The sequence below is a fragment of the Carassius gibelio genome, chromosome A19 (genome assembly GCF_023724105.1).
Source record: "Carassius gibelio isolate Cgi1373 ecotype wild population from Czech Republic chromosome A19, carGib1.2-hapl.c, whole genome shotgun sequence".
In the NCBI taxonomy this organism is placed as follows: Eukaryota; Metazoa; Chordata; class Actinopteri; order Cypriniformes; family Cyprinidae; genus Carassius; species Carassius gibelio.
Window position 1 is genome coordinate 28,640,351 of NC_068389.1, and position 21,846 is coordinate 28,662,196.

General features: G+C 35.5%; 1 protein-coding gene, 2 non-coding genes and 1 pseudogene across 4 annotated transcripts in view; 3 read left to right on the forward strand and 1 right to left on the reverse strand.

Moving 5' to 3' along the window:
• The window catches only part of LOC127935227 (glutathione S-transferase A), a 232,949-nt gene that overhangs the window by 205,947 nt on the left and 5,156 nt on the right, over window positions 1–21,846 (reverse strand). The window lies entirely within an intron of this gene.
• LOC127936287 (U2 spliceosomal RNA) lies at window positions 850–1,040 on the forward strand. Its single transcript, XR_008148250.1, has one exon. It is a non-coding gene; the product is annotated as a U2 spliceosomal RNA (small nuclear RNA).
• Window positions 6,080–6,254, forward strand: LOC127936298 (uncharacterized; annotated as a pseudogene).
• On the forward strand, window positions 19,255–19,415 carry LOC127936274 (U1 spliceosomal RNA). Its single transcript, XR_008148239.1, has one exon. It is a non-coding gene; the product is annotated as a U1 spliceosomal RNA (small nuclear RNA).

Sequence of the window (21,846 nt, forward strand, 5' to 3'; positions counted from 1 at the left end):
AGATTAATATAATATTTAAAAACTGCCATCGACTCTGGTCTCTTGTTTTGTATCCTGGTTCATTTTTCCAGTGTGATATATAATAACGTAATTTATGCGTGTGTTACAGGTCCCAGGCAGTCGGGAAGACAAGAGTTAGCTGTTTTCTTAACGGTCCTCTAGATGTTCTTTCCAGTTCTCCTTTTCCTTCTCTTGAAATACAGCAGGTGCATTGGTCAGCCCAAAAGGAATCCTGAACCACTCGTATAACCCCCATGGCGTAATGAAAGCCCTCAGCCATAAACCCTTGGTGGTATGCCTTCCCTTGGTCAAGGATGGAAAAGTATCTGTAATGTCTTGTATATGAGGCAAAGGATGTCAGTCTGCAACTGTCTTCTTATTAAGTGAACATAGTCAATGCAAAGTCTGAGTGAACCATCTTTCTTTCTTACTCATACAACTCATCAAGTGAATGAAAGCATTTGATAAGCTTTTTTTTTTATTATTGTTATTTGATATATCATGCTGTCTGAACTAGAGTAGATAGACTTCAATCTCTTGTTTTATGATAAACAAACTATTAAGAGAATTCAACTTGTTTTATGGTCCACTAACTCCGTCCTCGTGTTTGATTGGACGATGGGAACGCAGCGTACCGGAAGTAGAAGAATCCGTGTGACTTGATGAGGTTTTCAGCTCGTCGTGAGAGAGTTTTGAGTGTGTGAGTTTGTGAGTGTGTGTGTGTGTGTGTGCGTCAGTCTCCTAGTGTGTTTGTAGTCTGAAGTGTTTATCGGGCGCTAGTTCGCGTCTCACCGTCTTTCAAATGTGTAGCGTGTCGAATCAGTCCCTCAGCGCTGACAGTTTGTGGGTATCGCTTCTCGGCCTTTTGGCTAAGATCAAGTGTAGTATCTGTTCTTATCAGTTTAATATCTGATACGTCCTCTATCCGGGGACCATATATTAAATTGATTTTTGGATACTGGAGATGGAATAGGGGCTTGCTCCGTCCACTCCACGCATTGATCCGGTATTGCAGTACTTCCGGGACCGGTGCATCCCTTCATGGGGAAATTAAACAGTGAAAATAAGAATTAATTATGATAAGTTGCGTGTTTCTTAAATTATATGAATTATAATTCAATACGAATTTTATGAATTACAACAAGATTTTTTAAATCGATTGTTTTCCGTAATACAAAATAAAGGAAAGTACATAAAGTTAAGTGCAACATATTAAACTAGTATTAAACTAGATCGCTTCTCGGCCTTTTGGCTAAGATCAAGTATCTTGTCGGACGGTTGAGACTGCGATCGCCTCTTGGAGGTTTCCTGACTCGAGATCCCTTCATATCTTGAGTCACACAACTTCGGGAGGTATATTGAACTCTGCTGCTTCGGGCTCCAACAAGTTTTAAGGTAAGGTCTTTTAATTATTTATTTTGTTATTTATTGTTGTATTTATTGTTGTTTTAAGTTTTTAGGCTGTTGGTGCCTCTATCATGTCGGCTGCCCGTGCCGGCGTGCGGAGGCACCACAGCGTGCGTTTTTTATTCAGGCAGGGTGAGGGGAAGCTCCTGGGAATGTCCCGTATGGACTTTTCCAGGAAGCTGATCCAAAAGACCTTAGCTTTTAAATGTGACGACCTGAATTGTTTGATGACTCTGCCCTTGAACAAAGGATTTGATGTTAGTTTTAAAACCGCTTCCCTACTTAGTGACTTTTGGCAAAGGTTTGAATCAGTTAAAGCCCAGTTTTCCATGTTCACTGTTGAGAAACTTTCTGATAACACACTTAAAACTGTGATTGTCAGGATGTTCAATGAAACCGTGACTGGAGATGATATTTGTGTTTGGTTGGGTAGATTTTGCACTGTTCGAGGCCAGCCTGTCAAAGTGTTAGATGAAGATGGCATTTGGACATGCTCCTGGCGAATTCCCATTAAACAATGGGAAGACGCTGGGGGCTACCAGGGCCTGAAGCATCTGCCTTCCATGATTGTGCTCGGAGAGAACAGAGGCTACATACATTATCAAGGAATGCCCAAACTCTGCAGAAAGTGTGGAAGGTTTGGTCATCTAGCTGAAGCATGCCAAGAGTTAATCTGTGGGAAGTGTAGAGAAATTGGTCACAGTTTTGATGACTGTACCAATGGCAGACGGTGCAATCTTTGTGGAGAAACAAACCATCTTTACAGAGACTGCCCTAAAAGTTTTGCCAACAAGCTAAAAATGGCCGCCCCACATGGGCAACAAACGAAGGAACAAAGGAGAGAGGAGGCGGTCCCTGAGGTTTTGGCGGGAATTTCAAATTCCCAGCCGGCCTCAGGGATTGGGCAGGAAGGAGGAAGTGGGGCGGCCACAGGGGCGGAGGCAACGGAACAGGAAATGGTAATGGAAGGAAAGGAAAGTGAGGAAGAATCACTGGTAACAGTTTCGGATGGGGTGGAAGAATCCACCGGGAGTGAGACAGAGTGTTCACTCCCAAATGCTCAGGTGCAAAAATGACCTGCGGGGTCTCCTCTGATTGTAACGGAGGAGAAAAAATCTAGGGCAGCATATAAGCTCGATAGTTCCGATTCGGTAGATCTGGAGCGCATGTGGCCCCTAGAGTCCCCAAATGAGGTTTCCTTTTTGCACATTAAGCTAACAGCATCATCGCCAAAGGAGCCACAAGAGGTTCCCTCTGTGGCCTCTGAAGCGACAGGCATTTGCCCTCCAGACCTCAGCTCATCTGGGGAAAAGGAAAGACAAATGCTACAAGATGTAACATGATTTTAATCATATTTTTGTAGTCTTTTTATTGTCTTCTGTTTTAAATGCCTCATACCTTTTTAACCCTACTGCTCATGGCCCTCACCATCTCTACTATCAATGTCAGAAGTGTGAGGTCCACCATCAGAGCACAGAGTATTTTGTCCTTTTTAAAATCTTTTAAGTCAGATTTGTTTTTATTACAAGAGTGTTCTCTGCCCTTTTTAACTAGGTACACAAAAATGGAAGAGCTATGGTCCGCGGGAGCCTCCATATGGAGCGGATCAAATTTTAACAAAAACGACGGAGTTGCGGTTTTAATTAATAATCCTAACATCTTGGTGAAGGGCAGCACTGTGGTGAGGCAAGGCCGGGCACTTTTAGTAAATCTGACCTTTTTAGACAGGGATTTTAATGTTCTTAATGTATATGGTTTTACGGAAAAGAACGAAAGATATGAGCTTTTAGAAGACTTGCAACCCCACATGCTAGGTAGGGCTCCCCTAATGGTAGCAGGGGATTTTAATTGTGTTTTATCTAAAACAGACAGGAAAAGGGTAGGGGAGGATTTCAGAGTGGACAAAACGTCGGTTTTATTGCAGGGTTTAGTCAGAGATTTTAATTTAGTCGACTGTTTTAAAATTTTGCATCAAAGAGAGGAGGGCTTCACCTGGTTCAGTGGTGATGGTACCAAAGCCTCTCGAATCGACTACGTGTTTACAAGGGACTGCCCGCCAACCGATGCTACATTAACCCCCCTTTTTTTCTCTGATCACATGATGCTGTCTTGCACCCTTTCACTGCCCATGGGTGTGACGGTAGGGGGAGGGCTGTGGAAGCTGAACTGTTCCCTGTTGGAAGACAAGAATGTAATTTTAGAATATAGGGAACAGTTCAGCCAATGGCAGACCCTCCAAGACTTTTATGATACACGTGCACAGTGGTGGGAGATGGTAAAGGACCGGACGAGACAGTTTTTTAGAAAGATAGGGAAAGAAAAGAAGAGTAGGGAAAAGAAATGCATGTTGGGGTTGCAAAAAAGACTACAAAGGTATTTTAATCTTTTAAATAATGGTTTTGATTTTAACAATGAAATCCAGGATGTAAAAAAGGAAATGTCAGTTTTAGCCAATATAGAAAGTAAAGGGGTCCTTTTAAGAAGCAAAGAGAGAGAAATTGAAGAAGGGGAAAAGTGTACCAGATATTTTTTTAAGAAAATAATAACAAGGGGTGGGGGGTTAACCAGGGTTAAAACAGGGGATAGGGAGGTTAACACAACAAAAGAGATTTTAGAGGATGTGGAAAAATTTTATGGGGCTTTATATAGTTTTAAAAAGGTACACTCAGACACCGTAAAAGAAGTTTTAAATTTTGTTGAAAAAAGGGTCGACTGTCAAAATGAGATTTTAGCCCAAGATTTGAACATTTTAGAAACCCAAAAAGCTCTTGGAGGTTTTAAAAAGGGGAAGTCCCCAGGAGTGGATGGACTTCCCCTGGAGTTTTATCTAACATTTTGGGACATTTTAGGACAAGAGCTTTTGACAGTTTTTAAAGAGTTTGAGACCCTCGACAGACTTCCAGACAGTTTTAGAATAGGGATAGTTTCTTTACTTCACAAAAAAGGTGACCGGACTGACTTAAAAAACTGGAGACCCATAACACTTTTAAATTTCGATTATAAACTTTTTAGCAAAGTTTTAGCAACACGCATGTCAACTGTTTTAGAGGACGTGATTCACCCGGATCAAGCTTGTTCTGTGCCCGGAAGAAAGATAACAGACAACCTAGTGCTGATTAGAGACGCCATCTGTTACGCGAGAGACAGAAATATTCGGCTAGTAGTCCTAAATTTAGATTTTGAAAAAGCATTTGATCGAGTCTCGCACCAGTACCTCTTCCAGGTTCTGGAGAAAATGGGGTTTCCAAAGAGGTTTATAGCCTGGGTGGGACTGCTGTACAAGGGAATAGTCAGCAAAATTCTAATAAATGGGCATCTTTCCAAAGCTGTGAACATACACAGTGGTGTCCGTCAGGGATGTCCTTTATCTCCTCTTCTGTATGTGGCTTGCATCGAGCCACTGGCACAGATCTTGAGAAGGGACAAATGGATCAAAGGACTGGACGTTCCTGGGACGGGGGGGACTGACGGCGACCTGTGTTTTATATATGGACGACGTAACTCTTTTAGCCACAGACGTTTTATCAATACGAAGAGCACTGGACTTGACTGACTGGTACGGTCGGGCCTCGGGCGCCAAACTCAATAGAAACAAGTCCGAGGCCCAGCTCTTCGGGCCGTGGGGAGACGTGGACACAGGAGGACTTGATTTGGTTTTTAAAGACAACGATTTTAAGATTTTAGGCGTTAAATTTGATAAAGATGGGGGTGGACGGGAAAACTGGACTGACTTGTTAGGGAAAGTTAGGAAAAGACTGGGGTTTTGGGGACTAAGACAGATGACGATGGAAGGCAAGGTTTTAATTTTTAAATCTGTGATTTTACCTCTGATTTTACTTGTCTGTTCTGTTTTTAGCCCCCCTCGGTGGTTCCTGGGGAAACTGGAGAGGGCGGTGTTTTACTTCCTGTGGGGGTCCAAGTGGGAGCGCCTGAAGAGGGAGACCATCAAGAAAAGGCCGGAGAACGGTGGAAAAGGCCTCCCAGACCCCCACCTGTTTTTAGGCAGCCGCTTCACCGCCCTGCACATTAGTTATGCCACGACCCCATCCAAAGAAAACAAGACGGCTGCAATGGCGTGATTTTGGATGGGGTCTTACCTACGAACACTGAAAATTTTACCAGTGGACTTGAAAACCCCAGTGTCTTTTAACTTGCCCAAAGAGTACAGTTTTATAAAAAAGTTTTTAAAGAAATACCTTTTAGAGAGTGAAGATGTCACCATTTTAGGTGACATTTTAGGTGAGAGTGGGGTGATGACCCACTTGATAAGGACTCACCCCCGGTCTTGCACAATAGATGATTTTTAATTGGTGTTTTTTATTGTTTTATTATGAAAGAGGTTTTATTAACATATATATATATATATATATATATATATATATATATATATATATATATATATATATATATACGAGGCTTGTTTGCTTTTTTTAAAATTTGTATTTTACTTTTGGAACTGACCGCACCTTTTAAACACACCTCAATAATGGACTTTTAAAAACAAGCAAAACACTGTGGTTTTAATCAAATGCTTTTTAAAAAATGATTGTTTCTTTCATTTTACCATGTGTATTTATTATATATTATATTGCTTGTTTTAATGTGTGATTAAAAAGAAAATGTTGTGTGAAAAAGAAAAAATGCAAATAGAAAAAATGTAAATGGTGACAATAAAACTTTTTCGAAAGAAAAAATCTGTTCTTATCAGTTTAATATCTGATACGTCCCCTATCCGGGGACCATATATTAAATTGATTTTTGGATACTGGAGATGGAATAGGGGCTTGCTCCGTCCACTCCACGCATTGACCCGGTATTGCAGTACTTCCGGGACCGGTGCATCCCCACCTGGGGAAATTAGCAAGTCAAAATTAGAATAAATCTTGTGAAATTCGTTCTGCGTTTCTTATGTTGAAAATTTTTTTATTTCATTGATATTTCCATGCTAGTACAATGTTTATTTTTCTAATTGACTATTTCCGCAATATAAAAAAAAGAAAAGTTCATAACGATAATTGCAACATAAACATTCTTATTGAGTTCATGAATGTCACAATTTAATCGACAAGACAGTGGTATCCAAATTTACATACACAAACTAAGAAACGTGTGTTTTTTCGTTGTTAATTATGAGGTTATTCAAAGCGAAATATTATTCTGAGATGATTCTCAATTATAATAAAAGACGGTATGATCTGATATTCTATATTATTTTTAAATATGAACACAAAATATTCATTAAATGTTTTTCTAATTCTGAACAAATAATCCATACACTACGTCTAATTTTTCATGAGTTTTTTTTAATTTTTCATATTCATGAGTTCTTATGATAAACCATAACTAAAAACGAAGTGTAATAAATGGAGTAATAACATGGCAACATTTCCATAAGAACAGCTCATATGTCATAGGTAAATTGATTTATAATATTGCCTGATTGGCAGCTGTTTGTCCTGCGGAAGACATGTCTGAAAATTAAACCCGGTTTCGTATCAAAAAATCAAATTCTGATTAGAAACCCTGTATAATTTTCGGAGTTGTTAATTACGGCTAACAATATGTAAATTAGTTCTAGTGCTAATTTGATTTGTTCTGTCAATCATTCATCATCAGAGACCAAGGAGAAGGTGTTTGTTCTCTTCTGGGCTTAAACTCCTGTCAGCTTTTACTAAAGACACACAGTAAAGCTGATCTTAATACACTTGCATTTGTAGGAGTTTCCCTTGTTTCCTTTCTACAGTATCATGTAATATTTCTATATTCAAAACTTTATATTTGAAACATTAATCTCAAAACATTGCATATAGATGTTTGCATTGTGATCTTAAACAGTGTTAATATTCCTAACATGCCACTTTTGCTCTTCTGTGCTCCACTGGAGAGCAAAGATTAATTTTGTTGATACTGATTTCAGTTGATTGGTTATTATTATACCTAATTGTGTCTTATTATTCAAATTTAATAAAATAAAAAAATTAAGTTTATATAAATGTATGTATTTGATGTAAAAGATGACAAAGGTTAGACCTTAAAATGACATTACAAGGGTAAAAATGCCCCTGGATTTGAGTCAAATAGCACTTCATCGAGAGCTTCATTTTAGTCATTGGTCAGAAGGGGCTTCTAAATTATGATGTTTTTATTATTATTAGTTTTTAATTGTTGTGATATTTGATTCATGTTTTGGATGTAAACTTGAATATTTGTTACTTTTTGCTGCTTTCATAGCCAAGTGTCTCTGGTAAAAGAGATTTTAATCTGAATTAGTTTTTTAATCTGGTTAAATAAATAAATTAAATTTACCATAATCCATAATAACACTTCCTCCAGTGAAAAAGTGCATCTGCTGTTGTCCCTCACAGATTAGTTTAGATCTGTTTAAACGCTGCTTGATCTGTGCAGATTTCTCTCCTGATTCAGACCAGAACACTTTTTCACTGGAGGAAGTGTTATTATGGATTATAGACTCTATGTGTTTGAGTTAAAATCATCTTAATGCTGGATTTGTTCCAGCTTTTGTCTTCTCCGGTGTGCGTTGCTTTTCTGTTACTGATCTCACTCCAACTTTCTTTGTGAGAACATTTGGGCGGCGTTATATAAATCTTCCCCCACATAGTGATGTAGACATGTGGGGGCGTGTTTAAACGAGGTGTTTAGGGGTGTGGCTTTTTATTTACTTTGATGAAGAATATCTCTTTTGATTTGAGATTTTATTCTTTGCAGCTTTACGGATCTTCTTCATGCACCAAGAGCTTGTTACACTCCAAAGAAAAAGGAAAAATTTGAATCGCATCCAGGATGTCATCTGGGTATTATGATATTTAAATTGATTTTTGCTTGCTCCATCAGCTCCATGCATCGACCTGGTGTTGCAGTACTTCTGGGAGCGGTGCATCCTCATCCAGGTAAGGAAATTTGTTAAAAACATTTTTAATATGACAGTGTAGTTTTGGGAACATTCAGCTTTTGATGAGATGTGTGTTCAGAAAATTGTTAGTGAACCAAAGCAAATCAGATTTTTTTTCTTAGCTTTGAATCAATGGAACCAAATGTTTATTACATAATGAACTGCTTTGAAGCTCTGTGAATAACAAACGCTGTATGAATATGACAAAAACTAAAAATAAAACCGAAACAAGACCAAAACAGGAATAAAACCGCTTTTAGAAACTTGTTGCAAACGTTTTATTGAAAGTATAATACGTTAAATTTAATAAAATACCACTAATTTTGAAGTCTCTGTATAATATGTGGTTTTTAACATATTTTATATTCATTTGCAAAAAATCCAAATATTGAGAAAATCATCTTTAAAGTTGTTCAAATAAAGTTCTTAGCAATGCATATTACTAATCAAACATTAAGTTTTGATATATTTAAAGTAGGAAATTTATAAAATATATTCATGGAACATGATCTTTACACAATATCCGATTGATAATTGCTTAAAAAAAAGAAAAGTTAATTGATCATTTTGACCCATAGAATGTATTTATTGCTATTGCTAAAAACAAACCCCAGCGATTTGAGACTGGTTTTGGCTCCAGGGTCACAAATGTCTACAAATTATCAAATGTCTACTGCTTATAGACATTTTACACATTTTCCATACATTATAGTAGTATATCAGATTATTTTGTTATGTCTTTCATAGCCGAGAATCATCTTTGTACAAATTTTGTCTAAAAATTAGCCTGAAACCTAAAAAGGGGATGGGGAAAAAATACAATGTTTTTTGCCCATATATTCCTTTTCATGTCTTTTTTATTTATTATTATTATTATTTATTTATTTATTTTTACTTATTTTTAAAAACATAGTCCTGGAGTACTCTACAAAGGACATGATATAAAATGATTAAAATATTTAGTTTAAAAAAATCAGAATTCTTATGCTCCTATCAAAATAATGACATAAAGAAAGTTTACAAAAAAAAGAAAAAAAAAGAAAATCTGGTTCTCAGGAAGATTATGCCAATTTTAAAAGCCAATTACAAGAAATTGGAAATTTTTAAAAGTGCTGTATTTTCTTAGAGCAGTACCTCTAGTGTAAAGGTGTTATGTCTGTTTTAAAGAATCATCAGTGGCCAAGAAACAGCACCGCAAATGGGTTTATGGCAAAATATGATTGTGTGCATTGTCCTCCATGCCAAGTTCAAAGACCGGTTAAAAATAATTGGAAAGTTAAAAAATGCTTTAGATTTGGATTTTGTTTAAGCAGTACCTCTAGTATAAAGATATAAATTTAAATTTTAAAGTATCATGTACACTGGCCGAGAAACACCACCATGAATTGGGCTGATGGTGCAATATTGCTCAATTTGCATTGTTCCTTATGTTTAATTCAAAGGCCAATTAAACACACTGGTAAAGTTAAAAATGCTCAAAATTTGGATTCTGTTAGGACCGTACCTTCAGTATAAAGACCTTTTGTCCAATTTAATGCATCATCATTGTGGGCCGAGAAATAGCACCGCAAAATGGGCCAAAAACTTTGTTAGCACAGTACCTCTAGTATAAAAGCCTTATGTTAATAAGTATGCATGGTTGGAAACCTCTCGAATTTAATTTTTCTACAAAGTTTGTATGCATGCAAATTGTACATCACATTTCTAGTAATTGGAGTTATTTCTAATATTGTATTTTCAGAAAGTTTTGTAATATTTTTCATCTCCCCAAATTTGTCTCTACTGAAACACAGTAAAATAGAGTTTAATATGAAGCGTTATATTGTTATATTGACACATATTGAGAACAGAAGGATCATAGTAAACATGTAAGATTTGAATATTTAAATGTGTTTTTGTTTGTCGGACTGCAGTTATAAGCTAGTTTTTGCTTTAAAATACACATTGTTCTTACACTTCCTTGATTCGTTTAACAATAACAACGCTCGCAGATTCGCGCAATCGAATGGATAATACTGTCCACAACAACTTCGATTAAAACTACAAACAAGAATTAAAAGTGTTAAAAACTACAAACTACCGACAGTGCAACAGAAAGGCGCGATTATTAATCATTCTGATCTGCTGAAAAACATGCATTTAATGTTATCCGCGTTATATTTTACGTGCAAATAAAAAAATGTTATCGGAGCTTTGTGTTGCTCCCATAATGGACGTGAGATTAAATATAATAGACGTGACGTATTATGTGTGTGTTTTTGATAAAGCTCAAATTGTATTCCGTTTGTGTGAGGCGCGAAGGGTATTTGAGTTTGTCATGAAGCTCAAATTGTTACCGCGCTTTTTTTCAAGTAAAGGAGGGTCGTAATAAACGAGTAACCCCAGAGTGCAGCCTGGACGATGGGGCGGGGCGACACTTAGAGGCGGAGCGACACGTGTCGCCCCGCCCATATTTGTTTTCCCCGCCTTTGACATTTTGCTCCGAGCCAGCAGGGGGCAGTTTGCGTTGACACAAACAGAACGGTGGCAACTGCAGCAGCAGAGTAATAACGCTATTCCGTTGATTGCTTGAGGTGAGTAAAAGTGGTTGTGTAAATATCTTATAATATGAAATGCGATGTTCGATCACTTATTTATCCATGGTACGTTCAATTTGAATAATTATTGTTAATAATTGTTATAAATTGCAAATTTTATTGTTCTTTGTGGATTGTAACAGTAGTACACTCTGTACATGGCTTTAGTTCATAGGTTCGATTTTACAGAGGTATGGCATTACATTTGTCAAGTTATTTGAACAGACATGCATGATTTTTGTGTGTATATTATTATTATTATTATTTTTCAGGATGACATGATCAGGAGGTGGTGGTGTTCTGTTCTCCTGGACAGCTTTACTCCGCAAATGTATGTAGCTGTTTGAATGTTGCTACATGAAACATTACTCTGTACTATATCTAGCAATAAACCTACCTCTTGACATTTGTTCTTTTAGAGTTCAACCACTGAGGGGAGGAACTTCACCATTCACCATGTCTTCAGGCAGAGTCCAGCAAAGCAGGTTATTTGTGCACATACATTCATTAACAACTAATAATTACATATGTGTGTACATGCAGAGGTATTTTAGTTATTACAGCTACATAGTTGTTCAGATGTGGTATTATGTACAAGTACTATATTGGTCAATACTGTGGATTATTTAATATATAGCTATCAGTTAACATCAGCATCAAAGACATTTAAAAACATTTCAGCTTAATTCATTTTCAGACAGCAGCGAGTGTTTTAAATAACTTCTGTTTGCGATCTAATGTGGATTTTGTTCACCATATAAGACAGAAATATTCATATTCAATGTAAAAGATCTTCATGTGGATCATGCATACAAATATATACAAATATCTCACTGGATTATTACAATTAATGGCAAAATGAATGTGTGGAAATGTAAACTAATATATACTACTGACACACAATAGCAAAAGATATAAATAATTGGCTTATCTTAAGCTCATCTTAATCATAAACCAATAACCGCTGAGGTGGGCGGGGCGACACGTGTCGCTCCGCCCCAACGTGTCACCCCGCCCCATCGTCCAGACTGCACTCTGGGATACTTGGCCGGAGCTCGAGCATTTATTCAGGGAGAAGGTGAAATTAAGTTATGAATCTCTCTGGATGTTGCTATTTTTCTTTTCCAGAGCAGGTGCTCGTTCTCTGGGTTTTTTCCTCATTTTGTTTTTTCTTTCGTATTTAGTGATTTAGATTCCAGACTGTTCAAACTGTTACTGCAGTTTTAAGCTGCTGGTTGCATCTTTTTGAGTTTACAACACGATCTATCCAAAGAACTTGTGTGGGCTCGAACTTTACTGTTTCACGTGATGTGGCTCGGGCAAACTACGTGCATCGTTCTCGTTTACACTTTACACTCTAATCTGTTCCATATTTTTTGTGTTATTTTGTTATATGTCGTTGTCTGTAGTTTCACTTAATACTAGGGGATTAAGAGAAAATGTTAAAAGGAAAGCTTTATTTTTATTCGCAAAACAGTTCAAAACTGATTTTGTTTTCTTTCAAGAAACACATTCTGTAGGTAATGATGTGAAATTCTGGAGGTCGCAATGGAATAATGACTTATGGTTTGCTCATGGCTCTGAGAGGTCTGCAGGGGTCGCTACGTTAAAGAACACTTTTTCTGGAAATGTTCTGGAGGTTTTTTCAGATCACTTTGGGCACTTTCTTTGTTTACTTTTAAGTTGGAATAATTCAGTATTTATTTTGGTTAACATTTATGGATATAACCTTAACACTGAAAACACTAAACTTTTTGAATCTTTAGAGGAAAGAATTCTACTCTGGTTTCGTAAACACCCACAGGCATTTTTATTGATTGGTGGGGATTTTAATATTACTATAAATGACTTGGTTGATAGATGGCCCCCAAAGCAGCCATGTTCGTCCAGTGTTACTTTGAAGACTTTTATGCAAAAATATAATCTGATTGATGCATGGAGGGAATTATATCCTAATAAGTGCTCTTACACTTGGAGTAACAAAAACGGCACAAGGCAGTCCCGCATAGATTTCTTTTTGGTTTCTAGGAGCATTTTAATAGAGAATATGTCAGTAAACATAATAATTACTCCCTTAACAGATCACAAGGCAATTTCTATAAATATTAGATCTTCTTCTTTTCTAACTCCATGCCGTACTTCTTTTTGGAAGATGAATATTTCTCATCTAAGGCATGAGGCAGTTAAATCGGAACTTACAAAATTAATTTCCTTTCACTGGGATCTGGCACAAAAGGAAGGTTCTTTCAGTAGGTATTGGGAACTTCTAAAATATGAAGTTGGTAAATATTTAAGGTCTTATGGGAGTTTTCTTTCTAAGCTTAACAGAATTTTGGAGGAACAAGTTGTTTCTGATATTACCTGTCTTTCTATGGTTTCGCCTGATAAACTTTTACCTGAGGAAAAAATTAAACTAAGTGATTTACAGAATAAATTGGATGAGATATACAAACGTAAAACAGAAGGTGCATTTGTCAGGTCTAGAATTAAATGGTTAGAACAGGGGGAACAAAACTCCTCCTACTTCTTTAACCTTGAAAGACAGCGAGGTAAACGTAATACAATTCACCACCTTAATATTAATGGTACTGTTACTAATGACCCAAAAGCTATCTCTCTTTTTTGCTATAATTTTTATGCCAATCTTTATAGATCTAACTATTGTTCTGATTCTGCTACGTCTCTTCTTAACTCTCTTAAAAATACTAATACAATTAGTGATCTGGAGAAAGAATGCTGTGATAAAAATCTGGTTTTAGATGAAGTAATAGATGCTATCAAACTTCTTAAATGTAACAAATCACCTGGCTGTGATGGCATTGCATCAGAATTTTATAAACAATTCTCAGATATTCTTGCCCCTTTTCTTTTAAATGTCTTTACTGAGAGTATCAAAAATCATGAACTCCCTCTATCTCAAGGAATAATAAACCTCATACCTAAACCAAAAAAAGACTTACTTCTGATTGAAAACTGGCGCCCAATAAGTTTATTAAATAACGATTATAAAATTCTGGCTATTATACTGTCTAAAAGAATTAAAAATGTTTTAAATTCTATAATAGATGAGACGCAATCTGGTTTTCTTAACAATAGACACATTTCAAATAATATACGTTTAGTTCTTGATATTATAGATTACTCTAATATGATTAGTGATGATAGCTTTCTTCTATTTCTGGATTTCTACAAAGCGTTCGACACACTGGAACATCATTTTATTTTTCAGTGTCTTGAAAAGTTTGGCTTTGGAACATTTTTTTGTAGTGCCATTAAAACTTTATATATGAACGGTAGTAGTTCAGTTATTTTAAAAAATGGAACAACTCGTCGTTTTGAATTACTGAGGGGCATTCGGCAGGGATGTCCTATTTCCCCCTACCTTTTTCTTCTTGCTGCTCAGATTCTTTGTTCTCATATAAAAGCCAGCAGTTTAAAAGGGGTGACTATTGCTGAAAGACAGGTCATTATCAGCCAGCTCGCTGACGACACAACCCTTTTTCTTAAAGATGAAAGTCAGATTTCACTTGCAATAAATATTATTGATTCATTCTCTAAAGCCTCAGGTTTATACTTAAATATTAAGAAATGTGAACTTTTTGCTATTAAAGACTGTAATGAATCATCTGTCCAGAATATCCCAGTAAAAGAAAGAATTTGTTATCTAGGTGTTTTAATTACTAAGGATCCAAAAGAAAGATGTAATCTTAATTACCAACCTCTTATTGATAAAACAGAGAAAAGATTTAACCAATGGCTACAAAGGGACCTGTCCTTAAAAGGTAGGGTACTTCTCACAAAAGCTGAAGGTCTTTCAAGGCTTATTTATGTTGCTCAGTCTGTTCCTATGGACCCAAAATTAGGTACTCGTGTTGACAAGCTCCTCTTTAATTTTGTATGGAAGCGATCAATACACTATATAAGGAAATCTGTTGTGATGAACACATATGATAAAGGGGGTCTTAATTTTCTGGATTTCTGTACTTTAAGTTACACCCTCAAGATTAATTGGCTTAAACAATTTAGAAAGAAGCCAGGATCTATATGGAACTTCATTTCCAATTATATTTTCTCTCAGTTTGGTGGCCTTGAATTTCTTCTAATGTGTAACTATAAAATCGATAAACTACCAGCTGCATTATCTGATTTTCATAGGCAAGTTCTCTTGGCTTGGTCACTAATATTCAAGCACAACTTTTCACCTCATAGATCTTTCATTTGGAATAACTGTAATGTTTTATACAAGAATAAGTCCATATTTTTTCAGAGTTGGTTTGATAAAAACATACTGTTGATCAGTCAGTTGATGAACTCTCAAGGGTTGTTATTGTCATATAAAGAGTTTTTAGATTACTTTCAATTTCCTGTTTCTCCAAGAGAATTTTCCATAGTTATGGACTCTATACCATCAGGTGTTATTGCTTTACTGAGAGGTACTCACTCTCTGTCTCAGGTCTCTCTTAATTTGGTTGATACCTTTATTGGTAGATTATGTTTTGCCGCTCCATGCAAAAATAATAATAGGATAATTCGTTCAATATTTCAGCAGAATATTGTTACTCTACCAGCTGTAACTGCGTATTGGAATAATGCAATGGGTGATATTTGCTGGAAGAAAGTGTGGTTGCTTCCTCATACGTATCTACTAACTAACAAAATAAAGGAGATTTCCTACAAAATAATTCATAAGTTCTATCCAGCAAAGCATTATATGAAAAAATTCAAAAGTGATATTTCCTCTAACTGCTCTTTTTGTGATGACTCTGTTGAAACTGTTGTTCATCTATTTTGGTACTGTTCATTTACAAAGAAATTTTGGCAAGAAGTTTTAAGCTTCATTAGGAGTAACATTTATAATGAATGTACTCTTTTCTGGAAGAATGTTGTATTGGGTTTTTTTGAGTATGAACAGTCTAAAAGGAAACAGTTTTATGTGATAAATCTGATTTTGCTTCTTGCAAAATTCCACATCCACAGATGCAAATATTCAAATTCAAGACCTCTTTTTCTTGTCTTTATAAAAGAATTTGAGCAATATCTTTTATTAATCCAGTTATCAAAAAACAAAAAAGCTTCTAAAACCTTATCTGTTTGTAACTCCTTTCCTATTTTTAATGCTATGTAAACCTCGATTTTACTATATTTTTTGTTTGTATTGTTTTAATCCCCCTGCTGTTTTATTTGTATAATTTATTTTTTGTTATTATTGTTCATTTTTATGTTGTTGATTTATATTTTTTGTATACTTTTTGTGAACTGTGAGCTGCAATAAAAAAAAAAAAAAAAAAAAAACTCTGGGATACTTGTAATAAACTGACCATGTGTTGTTTGTGTAAAGCGCGCCGGTGTGTGTTTATTCACCGTCGACGTGATCGGTGTGGAGCGGAGTCAGTATCGGATCGGATCCGTGTAGAACTATGGCGTGCATTTTGTGACACATCTAAGGCCTTAGCAGGAGAAGGAGAAGGAGCAGTCGACCCTTCCGTCGCCGTCAGTCTGTGTTCATTTTTGAATGGGATTGAATGGGAGGGCAGACGACAGACCCGCGGCGACGTCGCAGCGACGTCACTGTTGGAACCAATCATAGGCGGCGACGTGACGACGGCGTACGTAAGAAATTTAACAAAAATAGTACGTGTTCTCAGTACGTCTAAACCTAGCTACGTTGCCTTAGATGACGCCTGATATATACGCCGTCTCAATATACGCCGCCTCACAAGACGCCTGATATATACATCGTCTCAGTATACTTCGCTTTACACGAAATGTAAGGTTTGCATTACAGTAGATGCATTTGTAACAGGTTGTTTTTAAGATATTTCCCAAAACGTGGTAACAGTGCATAATAATAACTGCATAAAGTCTATTTTATGTTTGATAAATTATGTTTATCTGTTAAGTTGGTGTTGAAGTGAAGTACAAGCACATTAATGTTCAGTTTGCTTGGATGCTACAAACAGTAGGGAAAAACTGAGAGGAAATGCATGATTTCTGCTTGAATTACATTTCTTTCTTGTTTCCTTGTGATCTTGACATAGAAGAGTGTAATTTTAACAGAAATAAAGTTGTATTTATAATAGATATTCATTAGACATTCGATCTTTAACATTAAATGGCATCGAGAACAAAGTCGTTCTAAGCAAACATGCTTAATTTTATTAATTTATCATATTTGGGACGCTAAGGCAGTGATATTAATGTTGTCCACTAGATGACGCCATGGGATTGATTTTAACCCAAATATAAGAAGTTTTTATTCTTATGAATTGAAAAAAAAACGCGAATGATTTACTTAATTTGGATAACTATGGTAAACTGACAGTATAGTTTATAATTACAGTACATAGAATGCTTTGAAATGTATATTTATCATTATTATTTTTAACTTTTATAGACCTCAAGACATAAAACATCTCGATAGGATTAAATAGAAACCCATATTTAATATTTATTTGATTGACAAAACTGCAAACAAAATTTTCAATGTTTTCACTGACTAAATAAACAGTAATCTGTAAATATAAGATAAATGGGACAGAAACACGTTTCACACTGTGTCACGTCAACTTTCCTTTTAATTTCAGTGTTCAATTGTTTGTAAATCGAGGATAATAATTGTTTCTTCTTCAGCTGCTCATCAGTCTGTGGTCATCATTGCCTGAATGTCCTTTTCATGATCGGTCACACATGTTCAATATTCAGACAGATCTGGACTGAACATTCACTCTGTCTACCGTGCTTCTGTAGCACATGCAGAATGAGAGCTGGAATTGTCTTGGTCTAATAACCATGGACTTCTCATGAAAGATGTAATCTTGATGGCAGTATGCATCTCTGTACAATGCCAATATAAAGCCTCCATGTCTGTGTACCCTCACACATTCCAGTTACCCATACCTGATAAACCCCCATCCAATGAGAAATGTTAGCTTTTTGCATCTATCACTGGTAAAAGTCTGGAAGACCCCATTTGTCTTTAATTTTTATATCTCCCTTATCTTACACACTCAGTTCAGTTCACGGAGCTCTCTTTTACCAAGCTAATGAACTGAATCGGGAGTGTTAAATAAGAGAGACATGCAAAATGTGCATAGCAGAGGGTCCACATTCCTTTAAGACTTTGAGACTTTAGATTTTTAATTTTAAAAATCCTTTAAGATTTTTTTTTTATCCTCCAATGTGTGGATATTTCTTGTCGAAGTGAATTTCTCGCTATATCAGCATAGTTTGTGGCTAAACATTTTGTAAAGCCTGCATTTTTCTGAATTGTACCAATATGTTTCCAATAATATTCATTGTTTCACTGTTATGTGGAACACATCTCTTGCAGCTCAGTCAACAAACTCATCTGCAAAGTTCATCTGTTGACTTAAAATGTTGAAAACATTCATATATATGAAATATATAATATATATATATATAAAACGCCAACACAAGATTACATCAATATAGATCTAAATATGCAAACTTGCTCAATCACTTAGGCTGCTGGCGCCCTCTATAGGCATTTACATTACATATTGTACATACGTTTATTGTTTAGATGAACATTCCTTTATGTATTTTAACAGTGTTCAGTGAAACCATATGATTACTCGCTTTTAATGTTTTATTTAAACCAATTATTGCCTCATCGTTACAGATATTTTAAGTCTACTTTTAAAGATTTACAGTTTAAGCAAATATTTCAAGTCTTTTCTGTATTACAAAAAAAAAAAAAAAATCATCAGTAGATTGCTCATTTAACAAAATAATCGTTAGTGACAGCCCAATTTAAAGTGTTTCAAAATGCACCTGAATTTTTAATACACTTCTTTAACAATTTTATTAAAATACCTTTTCATTACCTTCTATTGACCAAAATTATTTAGCTCAATGGTTGATATGCACATTTTATGGTCGACATGACTCTGAAAACAGGACAAACTGAGAACCGTAACAGAGTGTTAAGTAAAATTATTAACATAACCAATATATCAAAAGTAAAACCTCAGAATGGCACAAATCAGAATAATGTTTAATAATTAATGTGTGTGAATTTATGTTGATGTTATTGTGAAAATACAACTAATTTTCAGCTCTGTTGATGGTGTATAATTTGTAGTAAAATAATGTAAAACCAAAAAATTATTTAATTTAACTCTATTTGAGGTATTTTGTGTCACAGTCAGTTGAGGCGGTTTACTTATCACGCGTCTGTTGAGGTGACGTCAGTTGAGGCGGCGTACTGATCACGCGTCTGTTGAGGCGACGTACTTGTCACGCGTCTGTTGAGGCGACGTACTCTTATGACACGCAAAAGTACACGACTGTCGACTTCGGCAGGTAATCCTGTCACATTCCACCCGCCATATAGAACTCATACTTACCTGGCAGGGGTGACTCCATGATCAAGCAGGTGGATCACCTAGAGTGAGGATCAGCCATTGCACTTCGGCTCTCTGACCTCTATGAATTCTCCACATGTGAGAATCTCAACTGCATAATTTCTGCTAGTGGGGACTGCGTTCGCGCTCTCCCTTAGTATTTGTATAAAAATTAGTTGATACATTAGATCAGTAATATGAATATTGGATAATTCTGACCATAAATAATATTCTGTGTGTAGTTACTTGATCACATTTATCTAATATGTAGACATATTGAAATAATGATAAACGAATCCTATGAGATACTTTTGAGTATATAGTAGTGATGGAAGATAAAATTCTTTCACCGAGAACCTGTTCTTTCCCTTTACTGTCTATGGTTCTCTCGGATAAGTATATGAAATCAGGAAATTTGTTGTAAAAATCGTTGTATTTAATAAATTTACTCTCGATGTAGTAGAGTGCTGAAGGTATGACGTCAATTTGTAGGCCAACACGCGGAAGTGAGTTAGCATTTTGGCACTTGCGGTGTGTCGCCTTAAAATCTATGGGTAGTTTAAATAGATTTTTGCAAAAATCGCCTGAAATAAGGTCTGGGGTTAACAAAGCCTCTAAATATTTTCACATTTTCATCTGTGACATAAAACACACCAGTTACAATCTGCTTGTGATTTTTATAAACTTTATTGTGTCTTAAAAACGGTGGTTGCTAACAAGTTGCTAAAAGGGACTACATCCTTTGGCGGGGACTTTAGACGTCATCATGATAAACAGGAAATCTCTCACCAGCCCGCGTTTGATAGTAAACCAGCATCTAAGCTGCACTGTTCTCCTCGATCTATGGTTGTTCTATCGTCTAAGAAAAAGGACACAAGATTGGAAATTGATACGGCCATTCTGAGATGGTAAAAGCGAGTTTTTTTTTCTCTAGCGAATTAGCAAATGCATGCATACAATCAAACATAATACAGTGAAATATAATCTTTAAAGTTTATTTGGGGCACAATATTTTAGGCATAATAATCTTAATCACAAAAAAAGGTTTATATAAACTAACAAAATAATAAATTAATAAATAATACTAACAAAAAATAAAAAATCTCAGAGAGGCACGAATAAACAAAATTAGCTTCTAACATTTTTGGAAAAAACGAATGGGCAATATTCTCATGAAATACAAACGTCTCTTTACACGGTAAGTCAAAAGCTGTATTTGTTAACATTAGTTAATGCACTAAAGAAAAAACAACGTACTGCTGTATTTTTATGAACTACATTTTTAAAACTTTAATAAATACTGTATCAAATGTATTGCTCATAGTTAATGTTAGTTAATAAATCAGTCAACAAATGAAACTTTATTGTAAAGTGTTACCCTAGAAAACTATTTTGCCTGATAGATAAAAACATGTTGATAAAACCACTAAATTATCAAATGTAAAAACTAGTCAGAAGAGTTTAGTAACTTTGTTAAGTGACATTAATCAGTTAAGCAAACAGACACAGCTTTATCCACTAAAACATTTATTTAGCTTTCAGTTTCTGGTGCCTATTCAAGTAAAAGAAAACAAAGAAAGATAGATAGATGTGGGACACAAAAGTGGAAACACTTCAGGAGAGTCTAAGTCATTATATTGGTTGAATTCTGCCGGATTTCCACGAGACCCTTTTATAGCAGGGTCCTCCTACATAAAAAATAAACAATAATAATAATAATAATAATAATAATGCTTTTCAAATTCATAAAATTCAGTTCCATCCTCTTTGGCTCAGACAGTGTAGCTACATTCACTGCAGAAACAATCAGAAGCGAATGTAAAGGGTCACAATATACGATGCATTTCATGTTCTCTATACACTGATAAATCTTACATTGTTTAAAGATTTTTAACAGATGGGGTAAAAGGGTAAAGAAGAATAAACTACAATCCGTCACTACTATCTCACAATATTACAACGTTCCTGTCACATTTATGGCTAATATAACATCACAAACCCCACGGTGAAATTCTAATGATTTCCACTACAAATACCACTACAAACCATCAACTTTTAACTATTAAAACCCATAAATAATGGTATCATGTAGTGTGTTTTGGGACTTATAACATTAAGAACCACTTTATCCAAAACACTCTTACTGTTTCCATTAAAACCAATACAATTTCATTATAACCAGTAAAACCATTACAAATAATATGATGTTTTCAATTTTTTTCATTAGGGGATTGAAACAAATTAATTATTGTATAAACTAAAATAATTAAAATCTGTAGAAAAAGAGCAGAAAACTAAATTTATAATATGACAATAATAAGCATAAATCTAGAAACCTGCTGTGCCTTAATTTAAGACCACTTATAATTAAGACTTTGTGCATCATTTAAGAGTTTACATGGCCTTAAAATTAAACGATTTAGTGTTTTTAAGGATCTGAGGAAACTCTAGGAGCATAACTCAGTGAAAACATTTCTGTCATGCATTTGGAAAAAAAAGTTTTGTTGACAATGTATTTTACCTTTGAAATTTGAAGCAAGTGCAACTCGGGATAGGGATAGCACTCTTAGCATAGCTTAGCATACAT